The 13510-nt window shown below is 46.2% G+C and overlaps 1 protein-coding gene across 2 annotated transcripts in view; it reads left to right on the top strand.

Moving 5' to 3' along the window:
* Positions 1-9881: 9881 nt before the first annotated feature.
* The window catches only part of CARHSP1 (calcium regulated heat stable protein 1), a 37481-nt gene continuing 33852 nt past the window's right edge, over positions 9882-13510 (top strand). The window contains exon 1 of one of the 2 annotated variants that reach the window (XM_030957954.1): positions 9882-10009. The gene's annotated coding sequence lies outside the window, so the exon portion shown is untranslated. Of the gene's footprint in view, positions 10010-10039; positions 10164-13510 lie in introns of those variants that run through there. The other variant, XM_030957955.1, reaches the window with a different exon arrangement.

Here is a 13510-nt window from a genome sequence, read left to right on the forward strand (position 1 = left end):
AATTCTGGTGCATTGGTCCAGAATTTGAGAGTGCAGGTGGAGGATCAATGCAAAAGCACAAGGTTACAGGAGAAAATTGTAAAAAGAAACAAAGAGCAGTACTGCAACACTGTTGTAACTTGGATACAGCTTATACTTGGAGAAACCCCAAAGAACAGGAGCCCTCTTCTTTCTTTAGTGTTTATGATCTGGGATGTTGATTCCTGTTTGTTCCTATTTACTGCTCCTTACTTCAGCAGAAACTGGAGGTAGTCATGGCATCATCTGAATGTTTAATTGAACCAAATATTGATTCAATGTCATCCTGAAAAAATCAGAGCTGGTAAGGGCTTCTGCCTCATGTGTGCTCTGTTTTCCCAAAGCTTAAAGGGTGTGAGACACATCCCAAAGCTGTCACTAACCCATACAAAACTGGGCATGTATTGGGGTTATTGTTCCTAAACAACACTCTACAGGAGTGACTCTCTACCGGCTGACTGTGAAATCTTTCCTGGGGTCAAAAGATAATTGGAGTTCAGCAGAAAGGAATTAAACACACACAGAGCTCTGCAGCTGCAAATCTGGAGAGAAGGATGAAGTGCAAACTGACCTGATGAAGTAGTTGGAAGTGTTATATTGATTTCTTCTTAAAGATATAATTTAATTCAAACAAGGTCTCCAGGAATTTTAGTATTTTCCAATGGCTTGTTGCATCTTGAGGAAATACGGCTGATAGAAAGAGAGTAGATATAAAAAATTCCCTGATCAGACCACTCTTATTTTGGCTTTCTCCTTGTCAGCTGCCATGGTGTTGGCATAAAATAATTTTCAATATTCCCCGAAAAAACAACAAAGATGGGACATTTCTGCACCACTGAAGCTCCTCACAAGCAGAAAGGACAGCCACTGTCATCTTTGTGCAAACACCTCTCTTATGTTTCCAATCTTCCCTGCTTCATACCCTAGTGTGATGCAAACATTCTTCTATTTTTGTATTTACCATACAAAGAGGAATTCATTTTTTTAGTGTTGCATTAATGCCTCAAAATTTTCTGAAAACAACAAGAAATTGTTGGGCTACATTAAATTATTTGGTTGCTTTTGTTTTTTCAAGAATATAGAGCCAGTGGTTGACTCTGCTGAAATAACTGATTAAATCAAACACCTGGAACTGCCAGTTGAAAGAGTTAAAAAGAAAATACTGTGATGCCTGCCCCTGCATGGCCAGTTCCCACTGCCAAAGGATCCCAGCCAGTCACTACAGAGAGAATTTTTGTGAACAATTTCTCCATGCTATGAGAACAGCCCTCAGTTGAAAGGAAGGAAAGGCTAAAACTAAAAGATGTTGTGAGCCCTCCTGGTTTCATCCTCCTTTTGCCTCTGTCCTTTCCCCACACTGAGGGCAGGAGGAGGGAGAACCCCACAAGACACCAAAGGCCCAATCTGCCTCCACAAGAGAAACCTGAACTGTGGAAGAAGGAATTTTCTTAAACACCTCTCTCCCAAAACAGGCAGAGGCAGGAAGCAGTGAAGGGGATGGCAAAAGACTGGGAGCAAGGTAGCTGACAATTTCCTGTTTGCTTTATCTGAAACAAAAGGGCTGGGAAGCATTTCCTCTTGTGATGGGAGCAGGGTCAGTGTGGGAAATGTGTGTGTGTAACATCTCCAGAGCCATGGGCAGCCCAGGCTGAGGATAACTCACCACCCTCTGTGCTGCAGAAGGTTCTGGAGGCTGCACAAACAAGGTCACAGGGACACAGAGGGATGGAGTGAGCACTGAGGGGTTTCCTGCACGAGCTGCAGTGCCCTTGTTCCAGATCCTTCCCCCAGAAGGGCTGCAGGGAGCCTCAATACTCATCCATCTAATGGACATGGTGCTGCCTGGAGATTTTAAATCTTATTTACTTGTTGACTTAATGCATTTACTCCCTCACTCCATCAAATTTGTACAGAGGATTTGACCTATCCTTGACTCCCTCCACACGCATACATTTTTATCTTTTTCTGGTATTTGAACTCCTGATGAAGATTCGAAATTAGATGAACAATTTCTATTCATTTTCTTAATTGTCAGTTTCTTTGTCAGGGTTTGGTCTTGCATTGCACACAGACTTGCAGAAAGTACATTGAACTCCTTGCATCAAGGGTTGTTTATGTTTGCCTGTACCTCACGTGAATGTTTCTGTCAATATAAAATACAGAGTGATACATCTCTACCCACTCTGTGCAGTTTCTGTGCATTCAGCTAGATGTTGATTTACAGCATTAAATGGTAGGTTGTTTTTTGGACCCCCTTTATATGTTTGGAGGGATTTCCTCTGAGGTGTAATGCAGCAGCAGTTTAAATGGAGAAGGGGGCAGCTCTGCAAGAGAATGAGTGAAAATATTCCCATATATTTTCCACCCCAATACACTAATGACTATTTTCTTACCACTCATCTGATATAGAGAAGTACTCTCTGAGAATGTTACAATCATATTTAAACATGTTTACCTTTATCAGCTCATCCTATCCATCAGTTTGTAAGATGCCATCAGTTGTGGCTGTCCTGGACTTCACCCAAAGGATTGTACAATTGTCATTATTGTGCAGCCCTTTGAAATAAAGCACAGCTACATTTTCTCCTAATCTCTATGCAAGTTGTGCAGTAGAGAAATATGAAGTCCCATAAAAAGAACCTGTGAATATTGTGGAAAGCATAAACAAACTTCTTTCTTAAGGACAAGCTGCAGGTAAAAAAACAACAGCCCTGGTGTTTATTGGGTGGCTTTAACCAGCCAGATCAATCCTGCTGCTCTGTAAGGAGAGGTTTTTATCCTTGCATACATCATTCCCCTTCTCCTGCCAACCAGAATTCTCACTAAATCTCTTTCAAACCAATTTTGATTTCTGTTATTTAGATATGAGTATCCATAATCTAAGCATCAAATGCAGGGTGTAAGACCCTGGGCCCAAAGGAAGGTTGTGCTAATGAACTCTCACAGCTCAGCTTCTGTGCATGGGGCTGTAAGAGAAGCCCCAGGGCAGGGGGCACTTTTCAGTTTGCTTGATTTGCTTCAGTTAGAGCAAAATAATTTCCTAGGAATCATTCTCTGCAATGCAATATGTCATAAACCTCAGCACTTCACTGAAGTTGTGGAGGGAGTGGGTTTTAGTCTGTTCTTCTGTCTGAGTTGATCTGAGTCTACATCTGGAATGTGAATCTCTTGGGGATCTGCGTGGTCTTCAGTCCTGAAGCTCTCAGTTGGTGCAGTTCTTTTTGCAAAGAATAGTCCAAGGTTCATTAATCCAGTGGTGAAGGGATTACAGGATCACCTACTGATGAGAGGAATCTTCTGGATGAAAAGAGTCCAGAACCCAAGCCCCCCTGAGATGATTTGTACATTTGGACCAACAGAGATCAGCTGAGAGACTCGAGCAGTCTACCCTTCCCTAGGAACTGCCCTTGCTGGAGGTTCCCACATTCATTGGGATGGGTCAGGACACTAAAAATGGGGAAAGCACCAATCCCCCTCCGGTTATTGTTCTGTAGAAAGGAATGGGGTAAATATTTTGGCTCTGGAAGGGAAGGAGGGTTGGGAACCCCAATCAGAGGAGGAGAAGCATATGGCTGAAAGTTCTTCAGTTCTTTTCAAAAGATGACTTCAGGCACCCTTTTCTGACTATTTGTCAGTTTTATTTCCTATATTCCATCAGCCCCATGTGTGCTCCATGGGATTCTAGAACAAATGATGTGCCCCACTGCCTGGCTGAACCCAGGCCATGTCTGTGCTCATGTGCACCCTCTGCACAGTTCCTCTGCATGTGAGGGCCTTACATCTGCCCACCACCTTCCAAGACAGAATTTTCCTTATTTCAACATTGTAAAAATTTCCACTTCATTTCATTCTAAGTAAAAAATGCCACCAACATGAAGGATATTCTGAAAAGGCTTTGTCAAAACCAATTTATCTCAAGGCAATCTGCCCTTTTATGGCTTCAGTGTGCCTCTAATGGAACAGGGCAGAGAGCTCTTCCTCCCCATCTCTTTTCCTGGCAAGTGTAGCCATTGGCTGCTTGGTGTGAGAAGCCTCTACAGATCTCCAGCACAGCCTGATTGCACTTTCTGAGACTCTACAGACTCGTATCTAAAAAAAGAATTGATTAGGACAATGAATGCTAAGACTGATCATTAAATATTTAAACCTGGTAGGCTTTCAAGAGGGCAGGCTTGCCAGCCTGTGAAAACACCCTTGTTTTGCCAGATCTAAGTAGCTGTTGTCAGTTTTCAGAAGGCTTGAGGTAATGTGTGCATGAGATTTAATATCCAGAGTCTTTTAAGGGAAAAAGAAGACAGAGACTGTGCCTTTAATTGTGTCTTGTAGATTGAAACAAGTAACCATACATTAAAAAATGTAGCTGGGAGAATGCATTTCTCCTTCCGTGGTGTGGGAGTGAAAATGCGGATGGGATCATTGCCCAAAATTAAACAAACACAAATATTCTAACCCATATATCACATTGATCACTAACACAGGAAATAGCATCTTGTTACATGGACTGTGACTGTGGGTTCTGCTCCAAACTTCTGGAAACAGAAACCACAGAATCTTCTGGATGCTGGGACATTGGAGCCTGGTACTGCTCTCTCCCTATCATATTATTTTCCATCTCTGTTTTCATTCACTTGAGAGTTCTAGCACCATGGGAATTTTTATCTAAGCCTTTTCTCAGGAAAAAAAATCCAGTTATTGATAGTTTTTTCTTGCTGTGTAAGTGCATTGCATTTTCAAGTGTTTTGGAAGAATATATTTGTCTAGTCCATTCCTATTGCTAATAAGAGTCAGCCTTTCACCAAAAGGGAGCAAAAGATATTTGTATCAGTTTAATCACAGCTATGACAGAATGTCTATTGATAATGAACAGAGCTCTTTGCAGGATACAGAGTTTAAGTACAGATGTGACCTCTGCGTGCAATTTGGGACGTAAACAGAATAGACAGACTAGGAAAAGAGGAGAACAGTGCATAATCTGAGGACGGACAGGTAGTGAGGGAAGAAGAAATGTGGAAATTGCCCTAGGTAAGTCTCCCCAGGCAGTTCCCATCTCTCAAGGCAGGTCACAACAACAACCCAACCCACAAGTGTGGGAGAGGATTGTTTGTAGGCTCTTTTTCACTACAAAGATTTTCCTGTATGTTCCTTTGGAGAAAGCATAGTTTTTTTCTTTTCTTTTCTTTTCTTTTCTTTTCTTTTCTTTTCTTTTCTTTTCTTTTCTTTTCTTTTCTTTTCTTTTCTTTTCTTTTCTTTTCTTTTCTTTTCTTTTCTTTTCTTTTCTTTTCTTTTCTTTTCTTTTCTTTTCTTTTCTTTTCTTTTCTTTTCTTTTCTTTTCTTTTCTTTTCTTTTCTTGGCATATCATCCTTACAAATTATGTGATCATTATCATCATTCTTCATCACTGTGAATTATGAATATGATCATCCAGTGTGTGGTGAAACAAACGTATTTAAATGACTGCAGATAACACAACATGATATATATGTGCAATTTTGTCAGAGTGGCTCAGCAGTCTGACTTGCTGCCATCTTTGGATCATGACAACTGTCAGAACTAGTTAAATATGAGTCAGTTTGATCTTTGCTTCAGTTCAAATTTGGAAATTTGTGTGAAGGCCAGAGCAATGTGTTTGTTGAGGAGCTGCTTTTATATTTTGCACTCCAAAAAGCAGCTGCCTGATTCAGTGCTGTGCACAGTGAGCACACTCAGAAGGTTCACCCCTCCTCAGTGCTTGTGGTTGCTTTGTGCCTTGCACTGCACTTGTGGATTAACCCCTTGGTAGCACTCTGTACTGGAAAGGAAACTGCAGCTGTGCTGCTGCATCTCTCTCCAAATGTTAATGCCTTTGCCCATCAGCTCCTGCCTGACCCTCAGCATGCAAAATGCAAATCCCAGGGTCTCAGTGAAGAATGGAATGGAAGCTGCTTGGCATCTGGTGCTGAGTTCCTGGCAAACAGGTCTGAGGGTGGCGCAGTGCTGAGCTGGCCAGGGCTGGCTGGAAGCACAGGAGAAGCTTTCAGGAGGGGCAGAGGCTGAGGGATGTCAGTCTGCACAGGGCAAGCAGGGTGGCCACCGAGGCAGCTGGTGATAACCGCTGAGACTGAGGGTAGAAGATGGCAGCTGAAGAGGAGGGGACAGGGGACAGTATTTTACTTGTATCCGGCAGTCAGTATTAACAAAATAAAAAGCATATGACAGAAACAGTTCTTCTTTAAGGCTGTATTTTTCTACTAGAATGGGTTTGGGTTATTTTAAGGAAGCCTTTTGCATGAGAAGTAAAACCACCAAAAAGGCAAGACGTGATCTTAAAACATCCCAATTTCCCTGCAGCTCACCTTGCTGAAAACCTCAGATTTTCTGTGCTTCTACTTCAGCACAATCCATAGGTGTTATTTTTCCTGAAGTAAAAAACTTATCCTTTTGACTGTGAAGACAAACGATCTGAAAAATCAGATTTGAGAGCTGAATATTAGGTGACTGTACCAGGACCAACAGAGAGACAGCCTGACTGACCTTAAAATCTCTGGTAGCTGTGTAGCCTCTGACTGATTTGAAGCATCAAAAGATTCCTCTCCTCATGATAAACATAATTCTTCTTTAGAAGGAGGGGAACCTGAAAAAAAAAAGATAGCAAAGAGAAAAAATTATCTGCAACGACTGGGTGGGTTGTGCCACCTGCCAACCTGCTCACTGATGACTTCTGCACTTGTTTCCTGATAAAGAACCTGGAACTGTTTTAGTGTAAGAAAAAGAAAAAGGAACATAAGAAGATATTCCTGCTCAAGGCAAGCTTGTGCCAGCTGTCAGTGTTTCACCAGCCAAATGAAATAACCAGCTGGCCAGATTAGGAATTAAGCAATACCTGTTTGATAGGGTTTTGCTACACCTTCCAGGATGACAAAATGGGAGGTGATTACAACCTGGAGCTGACCTACTCCTTGTCCATGACATTGAGTCCCAGGCTTGGCTGTGGGGCTCAGGAACTAATTTCTCACCCTATTATTAGGAGTGCTCTGGATTTGATAACTAAGTGTGGGGGCTAAATCCTCCCCTGAGGGAAAGGTGGAAAGATGTTTGTTAAATTCTTTTTGAGAAGGTTGTGTTAGTGCTACTCTCAGTACACTGTGTTATTGATGACTATATGGCAATTTGGTTCTTTGTTTTTATTATTTCACATCTCTGTAAACTATTTGCAAGGTTATTTGTTACCTTTTGTTAACGTGAATTGAATTTTAACCCTAACCACAGAGGATGATTTGTTTCTTTGTGAGCATTTTTTTCCCTGGGTCTTGCTGCTATGATTTATCTGAGAACAGCAAAGACATCCTCAGTTCCTACGCTTTGCAAACTGAACAGAGCTCATCTGAAGCATGATTCAGAATTACAGATGATTAAGATAGTGAGAGCACACAATAACTTGTCAGATGCCTGGTAATAAAGAATGGATCTGGTAAAATAGAATGAGTGTATCCCATTATGTAGTAAACAGCCTTAAGTGAAAGGCAGATCCCACTCCTGGGGCTGGCACAATGTGGGTTCCAGCCAGCACTGGGACTGGACATGAGAGCATGAGGTGCAATAGAGCAATCTGGAGTAAAGCATACTTAATATGCCACATATTCAAGGAGTTAAGGGTACTTTTCCTCCTATTATTCTCTATTACAATCTTATTGCTCTAATCTTTAAGAGCCTGTTCCTAATTTCCAGGCATAGTTCATTCATGTCCAGCCTACACTCTCTGTGCTTGTGCCAACCACAGCTCTTAGATTAAATAGTTCTGAAGCCCAACTGGAAATTAGGATTGCCTCTGTAATGTCTGGAGCAATCCTAGGCCAATTCATGCCTTTTCAATAGAGGTGGGCAATATTTGCCCTGTGTTGACAAGCAGCACCCATCTAATTATTTAAGAGTTGTTCAAGCCTCCTCATCCTTGCAGCAGCACAGGGACATGTATCACCCACCATTACTAATGAATCACATTACCTGATACATCTTCCCCCTACACACTAATTTCTTTGACTCAAATTGTGTAAGTAATTGCACTTTGAATGCTTTAAATGAATGAAAAGGGGTATAATGATGCTATGCTATCAAGAAATCCTTCTGTTTTTTTTTTTTCTTTTTTCCCTGTCAGGACTGCTGAGGGAAGTGCTCAGTCCCTGCAACAGCCCAGAGCTGTGTCTGAGTGAGCAGGGGATCATCCAGCAGGAAAGAGAGAAGCAGGTGAGTCCTGCAGCTCTGGACCTCCCCCTGCCCTCCTCCCAGCTGTGAGGTGCTCCTTGCTGGCCCAGCCCAGCAGCACTGGCTCTAGGGAACATTCCCAGCCCTGCCTGCATCCTGGGAAGGAGCTGCCCTGCTGCCGGCCCCCCCACACCAGGGACAGGAGGAGCAAGGTAGGCACGAGGGCTGGAAATCATTAACTGATGGTCAGTAATTGTGCTGAGAGAAAGCAGAAGGGCAGGGAGACAAGTTGGAGTTTGGGGCAAGCTGGAACCCCTCCTGTCTCCAGCAGTTGTTGAAAAAAGAGGCAGGCAAATTCCCATTTCCTAGCTGTGGTAGCTGGGGGTGCACTGCACTCACACCCACAGGAGGGTCGCTCAAATCCCTCGCTGTTGTTGGAAACCAGCCTGAGGCTGTGGGCATCCATTGCCATGGAACTCCCATGGGCTCTGTTTCTCTGTCTGGGAAGCAGAGGGAGAGAGGGAAGCAAGGGGGATGACTCAGGAGTGCTGAACCTTCGAGGAAAGCACAGCTGTAGTCCCAGATTGTGTGGCTGGGGGACTGCTCTGAACAGTGCTTGCTCATGCAGTGCATTCATTCTCCTCCACCTTGGAAAAAGCTGTTTTGGCACACAAAACAAGGGATAAAAGATTGCCAGGGATAAATATTTAATTGTAGCTTTAATTAATATTTTAAGCAAAAGGAGTCATCGGTCCTGTAACTGTACCTTAGAAAGAGGTGAGATCTTGTGTGGAACAGCAAGGGATGGAGAGGTAAAGTACTTTGGAAGACAACCATGTGGTTGACATAGGAAGCTGGTTGCTGCATATTGTGAGGCCTTTTCTAGATGCCCTGTCTCAGGTCAAACACTCTCTGTTATGGGTCTTCTGTTTATTTTTCCTCATTAAAAAACATGGCCTGCTAAGGTTTGCGTGCGGTAGTTTTATCACAAATTGCTTTGTGCTGTTTCTAGTGTGATTATGACCAGCTAAGAGTGTATACTTCTGTCTCCTGAGTCTCATCTTTGTAATGATACGAGGGCATGCTTTGTCTGGTATCTACAAGTGGAAAAGAACTAGAATGGATTCATTTTCTAAGCTCTCTTTGTAAAACCATCTTTTAAAATACCATGGGTTATTATCAGCTGGGGAAATAATGCACAAATGAAAGCATTGCTGAAACTGGATGCTGGATGAAGACAGCACACTTTGTCCCAAGGTCTCAGGGATTTTTGTGCTCCCATTAAAGTCTGTGACCATTAACTGGGAGACTGCTGTCACTGCTGCCCTGGGCTGTGCCATCAGCTGTCCTGCTGCAGGCCCTGTGTGACAGCTCTGCTCGTGCAGGAGATGCCAAGCACACCCAAATGATGACAGCACAGAGCACACCGTGTGCTGCCTCGGCACAGCGCACAGCACAGCCGCGTTCCTCGTCCCCACCGCACCACTCGGGAAGATTCACCAGGATTATCCATCTGGAACTCCGCTGATTCCATTCAGCCCTCTGCCCGTGCCATCCTTTCCTTCACACCGATTCCACTCGGCTGCTGTGTTTTACTGTCGTGCCGGCGTTCTGTGCCCGCAGCATCCCGGACAAGTTGCGGCGCTGTTGGCCGGGCCAGGTGTCCCCGGGCGGAGCGGGCGGAGCGGGGCGGAGCGGGGCTGGCCCGGCCCGGCCCTCCGCTCCCGGCACAGCGACCGGGCCAGCCCGACACAGCCCGGGCAGCGGGGCCGCCGCCAGCCCGTCCTGCCCAGCCCGGTCCGACCCGGCCCAGGTGAGCGGGGTCTGTCCCGGGGACAAGGACGGAGCATCCCTCGGGGGCTTGGGTGGCCGGGCCGGGGGGAGCGGGCTCGGGGAGCGCCCAGGAGGTGCCGGTGCCGCCTTCTTCTCCGCCGGGGCCGTGGATTGATTTCGCCTCAGAGATCAGGGCCAGTTTCCTTTGTTTTGGTTTGTTTGTTTGTTGCGTTTTTTAACACTTTCGTCTTCTTGTTGCGCTTTGGACCGGGGGGTGTGACATTGTTACTCGGAGGATGGCTCGTTTTAGAGACGACGAGCGAGACAAAGAGCGCTAAACCAGCGTTTGGAGCCTGGGGAGAGAAAGGAGCCAGCGCTGGCTGCTCAGAGGGGCACTGCAGAACTCGGAGCCTCGCTAAAGACTCTGTTGCTGTAGCGTGAACTGCCCGCTCTTACAGTCAGCACTTCTGCTCAGGAGAACGGGGAAAGCAAAAAAATCGGGAAGCAACCCTTTAATCGTGCTCCCTTGGCATGTTGGATGTGTGTGCGTGTCACTTCTTGCTCTTGCAGAGAAGCCTCCGAGGCTGATTTTTGGATCTGTGCCTCTGAATTTGGCTTCCAAGGAGGGGATTTGGAGCTCTTTTCTGATGCTGTTTTTGCTGGCCCTGTCGAGCTACGTCTGAGAAATGTTTGCAAGATCTTTTGTCGTGCTAGATTTGATTTCTTAGAGAGTCTCAGAAAACTTTCAGGCTGCTTTAATGTGACTCTCCTAGTCATAATTTTTGCAAGGTTGAAAGCGTTTTTTTTTTGACTGCTGTTCTTAACCTTTACTTTCTGACTATTATCTTATGTTTGGCAAACATAATTTCTTTCCTTCTGTTGATTATTAATAATGGACGATAGCAAGGCCTATTATGTAGCTGCAGAAGGCTTGGGCTTTCACAAATACATCTTAGTATCTCATTAAATCTAAAGAGGTTTAACTAACATACAGCAAAAAAGTTAAAAAAAGCCCCAACTCATATGAAGGCTTTGGGTGTTTACAGGAAAAAAAAGTTGTGTGTGCCAAAGAAACTGTAGGAAAGATGAGCCTGTTCTCTGACAATGGGTTTATTTTCACTTTCACGTGGGGGTGTAAAGGAGGGAAAACACATTTTTTCCAGGTGGCCCTTTGCAGGGGCAGAGCTGAGGCAGGAGCTTGTCCCACAGCCCCGTGTGTGCAGTGACACCCACATGTGAGGTGACCCAGGCTGTGGTGGTGCTGCTGCCCTGTCCCCCCTGTCCTGGGCACCTGCTGCTGGCTGCAGCCACCCTGCACTGCCCTGAGCTTCTGCCTCTGCTGTGCCCAGGGTTGTAGATATTTTGACCAGCACCATCCTCTCCTTTACTTAGTGCATGTAAGAACAGAAATGCTTACCTGAAACTAATTTGAAATTAACCAGATAAGGCCAGGTGATGCTGCCTTCTGTCTCTTACCACTGTGGTTTTCTGGGTAGTGCTGTCCTTAGGTTGAATCCAGGTTTTATATTCAGCTGTAGAATGAAACCCACCATGAACATGAAGGTATCTATTTCAGTAGATACAACAAACTGCCAGGCCCTGTTCATGCACCACACCAGATGTGGTTCCTGGGAGGAAATGTGATGTGTGGGGCTCTTTCCAGGTGATAGGACCAGCAGGCTGTGCCAAGGTTGTTCTTGGAGTCAAGCCTGACAGTGACAGAAGTAAATAAATCCTTCCTCTGCTTCCATTTCACCCTGAGTGGGCTGTGGGGTGCAGAAGGAGTTAGGGTCTCTTTTATTGTGGCTGAGGTGTCTTCAGGGTGAAAGCTGAAGTTGTTTATTGCATTTTTTGGTCTATTTTTGTCTCAAGTTTCTGTAAGGAACAGTTTTTGAATCACTGGGCATGGAGTAGAGTTGGCAGGGATTGATAGTAACTGCTTGAAACTTGGGAAAAGACTGATGGGGATCAGCATTAGCAAAATTTATTGGTATTGTAACTGTTCAAGTCTAGGTTGATAAATATTCTGGATGTTGGTGGTGGGAGTTGCTGGTTAATCTGCCCCTCATCTGGAAGGCAGAGACAAAGGAGAATTCAGCTTGCAGAGTGTAAACCCCATCAACATCAAGGGGAAGAATGAGTGGGGATCACATCCCATCCCTGGGGTGGCAGCTGCCATCTCCTGGGGCCAGTAGGCTGGGAACAGCATTGTGCACGGCACAGAGGTGGCAGTCTTTGAAGAGGAAAACAAAAAGGGAATGAATATTTGTTTTTCTTTCTGCACAACAGTTTTAAAAACTCAAATCCTGCTTTTTGCAACAGGTTGATGTGGAAAACCAAACAAAAACCTCAGCTGAAGTCCTGTAAAGAAAGGAGAGATGCAGAGAGGTGATTTGGGTTTGCATGATGCATCAGTCCCCAGCACTATCCAGATAAAATGAAAAACAGAAAGCGTTCATCTGACTAACTGCATTGCCTTTTCTCTCAGAGCAGGGCAGAGGCAATTGTTCTGCTTCCTCCTCTCGCTGTGTCTTTTCCTCGTTTCTGAGGCAACTCCCATGCGGGATCAGTGATCTTTATTTCCTCCCTCCAGCAGTGATTGCAGCTCCCGGGGCTGCCGGGGCTCCTGAGCGCGGCTGGAGCGGCCTCAGCTGGGCAGGGGGCTCCAGGGTCTGTCTGAGCCACCCTCAGCTGGGCAGGGGGCTCCAGGGCCTGTCCGAGCCACCCTCAGCTGGGCAGGGGGCTCCAGGGCCTGTCTGAGCCACCCTCAGCTGGGCAGGGGACTCAGGGCCTATCTGAGCCGCCCTCAGCAGGCCAGGGGGCTCCAGGGTCTGTCTGAGCCACCCTCAGCTGGGCAGGGGCTCCAGGGCCTGTCCGAGCCACCCTCAGCTGGGCAGGGGGCTCCAGGGCCTGTCTGAGCCACCCTCAGCAGCTCCCAGTGTCTCTCCGAGCCACCCTCAGCAGCCCCCAGGGTCTCTCTGAGCCACCCTCAGTAGCTCCCAGGGCCTGTCTGAGTCACCCTCAGCAGCTCCCAGGGTCTCTCCGAGACACCCTCAGTAGGCCAGGGGGCTCCAGGGTCTGTCTGAACCACCCTCAGCTGGGCAGGGGGCTCCCAGGGTCTATCTGAGCTGCCCTCAGCAGCTCCCAGGGTCTGTCCAAGCCGCCCTCAGCAGGCCAGGGGGCTCCAGGGTCTGTCTGAGCCACCCTCAGCAGCTCCCAGGGTCTGTCTGTGTGCTGCTCTCCTTGTCAGCCATGTGTGGCTGTGGCTGGCCTGCTGGAGCCCATGTTGGCCTGCAGAGCCCAGCGAGCGGGCGAGCTCTCCCCACAGCCTTCCCTTCCCGAGAATAAACAGATGCCTCCTGGCTTTTGTAAATAAGCAGAGCAGGATCACTTTCTGCCTAGATCTGTGTTTCCCCCCCTCCGCTAGTGGCTGAGAAAAAGACTAAGGTACAGAAGATGCAGAGATGGGATCCCCTCTGACAGGAGGTGACGCCTCGGAGCATCATCCCCGCCTCGGTGGCAGCCGGGAGAGGAACCAAAC

Source organism: Camarhynchus parvulus, chromosome 14, assembly GCF_901933205.1.
Source record: "Camarhynchus parvulus chromosome 14, STF_HiC, whole genome shotgun sequence".
Classification (NCBI taxonomy): domain Eukaryota; kingdom Metazoa; phylum Chordata; class Aves; order Passeriformes; family Thraupidae; genus Camarhynchus; species Camarhynchus parvulus.